Here is a 5,433-nt window from a genome sequence, read left to right as displayed (position 1 = left end):
TACTGAAATACTCATGTTATCCGTCTCAATCTCAATTGGTAGATAAAAGGACCGAAAAATCCTTTATCTACCCGTTCAACCATGGATTGGGAATAGCCCCAATAGCTTATTTGGAGAGTAAAGGACTGAAAATCTACGTGTTATCGGTTCATATTTCGTTCTTGGCGCATGAGTAATTTGTTATGAGTCATTTTTTCTAGAATTAATTTCTAGTTGATTAATATGAATCGGCATGACTCTTTTAGAGTCTATATTAGAATAATAGTTTTATCCAATTTGACGAGATACACCACGTCTACATTCTAGATAGGTAGAGATTCTTAGATAAAGTATCTAAAATAATCAAATCACAACTTTTTTTTTCTCCTTTCGTTTAAATGGATTTGAATACATAATACAATTTGAAAGATAATTGTCGAAAAGCTTAAAAATCAAAACTGAATTTAGGGAGTTGAAAAAGACAAGATTCAGTTCAAATTCAAAGATATAAACTTCAATATTCTCTCATTTCTATCTTTTATTTCATATGTGATTTCTTCACTCTTTTTAGAACCCGTCTAAATAATATACATAGCATAAAGTTCGTGATGTATAACTTATTTGGTTTATTCTATTGGCATGACTCATCTGAAATAAGTATCTACCAAATTAATATGAGAATTCATTTCAATCTTTTAAAATCAAAACGATTAGAAAGGTCGAGATACATTGAAACAAAGATTAGCAAAGTATCCAAAGAATTTTCAACAACTGACAGATTATGAACTCATGAAAATACAAAGTTTCAATAGAGTTTGTGCGAAAACAACGTGAGACAGAATTATAGTTTTTGTATAAGAGTCACTCAAATAATTTTTGATATTTAAATTTGTTTAATTTTTAATTTTCTTTTTCTGTTATCATATCAATAATTTTCTTAGCTAAACCCGTTTAATCTAAAACAAAACATGCAGTCCTTGAATATATGAAACTGTTTGAGTAGAAATAGATTCCTTATCCAAACATCTTGTATTTTATAAAAAACTAGAGACAATATAATCCTCACATAAAGGTCGTCCTATCTAACTTCATGACATTGAGATACAATTTAAGCGAGGATGATTATCATAAAAGTTTCTCAATATATCATATGATTATCATTCCTAAGGATTCACACTTTTTCAAAAGCTAAAAAATATATTGAATTCTATAATTTCTCAAGGAGTAAATACTATATGCATCCTTGTTATGGTTGATCCATATCATTCTCTATGAGAGACATGTGCATAGCCACCGCATTGCTCAAAGTCAAACGAAAAAAATTTAACTTTTTGTTAATTCAATTGAAAAGGACTTTATGCATAAAAGGTAACCCCCATGAGGGAAAATGTAGATAAAAAATCACAAATTTGATGTCTAACTTCTACAACATTATCTATTACTCATTATACATTTGAGTTAATTTTGAAATTAGATTGTGTGATTATATTATGCCAATAATCTGAGTGTGCAATTATATTAGCCACTACACAATGTTATGTGACCAATAACATGCCACTTCACGAATTTTTTAAGATAATTTTTCTACAAATTATGGTGGACTTTCGCTTTGTAGGGTGAAATGAACTTGGATTTTTGGAGGCACAATTTTGCTAGTGCAAGATCATTACAAATAAGTTCAGTAACTAATTACCTCAAGGGTGTGCTAAGTGAAACTATTTTATATTTTTCATGTTTCATTAGAGAAAATACTAATTTTTTTTAAAATGAAGAAAATGAATTCTTTAATAAAAATAGGAAACACAAATTTCACAAATCACGTTGTACACTGACTCTGTATCTTCCTCATTCCCATACATGTAAATTAACAATCATTATGATTACTCTCTCTCTATATATATATTACAAAGTGATATGTATTCTTACATGTTTAACTATCAAATGTAATTATTTTAGCTGATCGGCTAAATATATAAATTGTCATACGTTAACCAAATATGTAGATTGTAGAAAGCGGAATTCATTGTAGATTGGGCTTTTGTTTAGGCCCCAAATTTGTCACTTTGAGGGTAATGTATCCAACTAAAATTTTTGTGTTTCTAGAACCAAGTCCATATCAGCCCATGCCATCAAGAATTTTCACATAATGTCCTTTACTGGTTGTGAAATCGCAAGTTTTTGCACGGATTGCCCTTATTTAAGGTTGGTTTTTAATTTTTGCCTCTCAAATCGATAGTTTATAATTTCAACCGCGCTTCTCCTTTTGCAAGACAAAAGATTAAAAAATCAAAAGGCATAACTTTGTGGATTCTGAAGCTAAACCTGTGTCCTATAAGACACGAGTCATGTCTTGCAAAAATTTCTTTTGTTGTAACGAATTTTTTTTGGCTTGTGATTTATTTTTCTGATGTCAGAGGTATTTTCGTCACTTTTTTATTACTAAAGCGTTGAAGGACAAAAGTTGAAATCACAAATTTATGATACAAAAATTAAAGACCATCCAAAATAGAGGCATTCGTGTGAACGTGTGATCTTATTTCTTTTCTAAAAACAACAGTAAATGCGAATTATCCACATTAGCTTGATGTAGAAAACAAAGTACTCATTATGATTAGCTTGAACTTTGGTTGAAAGAAATTTGAAGAAAATCATTACAGATTATTGTTGAGCTTTGATAAGTGGCTTACTTATATTAGAGATTTTGAATGACTTTAATTATTGGAAATTAGTATTAAAATATATAATATTAGATTTGGATTGATCTAGGCTAATTTTATAGAAAAAATATATTGGTGAAATTTCTCAATGAGTGAACAAATGTAATATATAGCTAAACCTAGGGGTGTGCATCGGTCGGTTCGATTTTATGTGTTATTGGTTCGATTTATCGTTTTTCGATTTTTAAATATGTAAAACCAATAACCATCAATAAGATATTTTCTTATCGGTTTCGGTTTATCGGTTTTCGGTTTAACCAATAAGAAAATACTTATAAAATAGAAATAGTAACAACTAACATAAAAAAATGAAATCTTAGTTACCGCCAAAATCCTACGCAATGCATTTAGTTTACAAAAATCTTCAAACTTGAACTGAATGTTAGTTAGAAAAAAAATAAATCCTAACTGTTGGAAGCTATAAATGCTTCAAACTTTTCAATACGATAATAGCTGAGCTTTATATTGTGCCTTTGTTACCCTGAATAGGTTAATACTTTATGAATCACTGAATTGTGAATAAGTAATATATATATATACACATATCTATCTATCTATCTCTCTATTTCTCTCTCTATATATAGAGAGATAGATAGATAGAGATTTAAATATATAACATAAATAGGAATAAAACAACAATTTAGTGTATCCTTATTGGGTTATCAGTTTAACCGATAACCCAATAAATTAAAATTGAAATCTAACCGTTTACCTAAAAAAAAAATTTATAAAACCAATAAAAGACCGTTAACCCAATAATCCAATATTTTTATCGATTCGATTTATGAGTCGGTTTGATTTTTGTACCCATCTAACTCAACCTCTAACAAATGATGAAAGAAACGAGTGCAAGTGCACTTCCAAATAAAACTTAAAATATCGGAAATCTATCTATTCATAGGGCCATTCTAATGTCCCATTGGGTCTTTGGTAGGGACGGAATTAACGTTGTATTTACGAAGTTCAGAAAATTTAGTATTTTTGTTTCAGACTATAAATTTATATTAAAAAATTTAGACATAATACATAAAAGTGTCTTTTAATTTAATCTCAATTGTCATATACGCTCATCAATTTTAAATGTGTTCAACTGCACACTTAAATTTATATAAAGTTGAACAAATTGGTACATGCATTCTTCTTAGCGTAGAATGCCATATAGGGGGAAAATTGTACACGGGATGCTATGTAGAATACATCAACTTATATAAGTTTAAATATCTACTTGTGCACATCTAAAGTTGAAGAACATATATGTCAAATGAGTTCAAATTAAGAGGTGCGTTTATATATTTTGCCAGCAATTTATTTAACATATGTACATAAATAATACATTTAAAATTAGATAACTTTTTTTTTAATATACAATGAAAATTCTAAATCTACCCCTAAATGTTGGAGTGGTGATGAAAATGTTGGCAAAGGAAAAAGGTCCAAAAGAGGTCCATATCAATAATAAAAATGCAGCATTAGAACAACTGGAGTTAACTGGGAAAAATATAGTACTATATGATAAACAGCTCATGACCATAAACACCATAATAGTGACAAATCAAAAACTCACAGAAAACTTTATTAAAAGGAAAGTGACACACAATAAGAGCATGCCTAAATTGTTCAAGTGAAGTTGCCTTTTCAAATAGATGAATTCATACTTTTTAATATTTTTTTTAGTCACTCTTTCTAATCCCACTTTATGTAACATTTTTTGATTGTTCCAAAGTCAATTTTAATATAATTTTTTTTTTATCTAGTTTAAATTTTAAAAAACGAAAAAATATCACGTAAATAGTGACGAAGGGAGTATAATATATTTCATTCATTTCATATTACTTGGCTCCTATTAACTTGACATATATCTTAAAAAAGCTTTAATTAAAGGTATATTTTATTAAATTAATTTTACTAACAATATTTTAAAACTTTAAATTTGACTATAATTATTTCATATAGTTACTTATCAAGGATAGAATAGAATTAAAAAAATTATTTATTTGCTACAATAAATACCACAACAACAACATATTGAGTGTAATCTACATAGTATAGAGAGAGCAGAACGTGAGTAGTCCATACCACTAGGCACGACCTTTAAGTTGAGATATAGAAACCTAGATCCTCGACTCAAGATAAAATACAATCCAAAAATTTTTTTTAAAAAGATACAAAAATCAATAAGAAATAGCATAATAATAAATAATAACAAAATACTACTGCCGCGGAATAATGCTATAATTGAAATATCCAAAATAACATACACCAACAAAAAACTACGAACGTAACAATATAATTATTAATAAATAAAATAAAATAAATTAATTATTTTTAATATAAAGATTAAAGCAAAAAAACGTGGCAAAGTCTCTTTCATAAGCAGACAGTATTGACCTGCTGCCCAATTTCCATAGTCATCATAATTCAAGTCATGGTCAGTGTTACATGGTCCATAGCCCATGGCCAGTATTATTATCATAATAACACAATTACAGTTCACTCTCTAAAGTCCTCATAAATTAAATTCAGCCCCAACAACTCTTTCTTTATTGAATCTGTGGTCCCCACTTTTATTTGGTGAGACTGGTTGTGGTTTTACAAGACCAAATTACAGAAAATAAGTAGGCCTAGGACAAAAAAATAAATGTATCTTTTAAGAACAAAAAGAAATAGTTGAAAAAAAAATTAAAAAGTATTCAAAAACTGAAATTGTTGGGACATGTATTGAAATTTAATAAAGTAG

Source organism: Capsicum annuum, chromosome 1 (genome assembly GCF_002878395.1).
Source record: "Capsicum annuum cultivar UCD-10X-F1 chromosome 1, UCD10Xv1.1, whole genome shotgun sequence".
In the NCBI taxonomy this organism is placed as follows: Eukaryota; Viridiplantae; Streptophyta; class Magnoliopsida; order Solanales; family Solanaceae; genus Capsicum; species Capsicum annuum.
The sequence above is the reverse complement of the archived record's forward strand: the minus strand, read 5'-3'. Positions refer to the sequence as shown.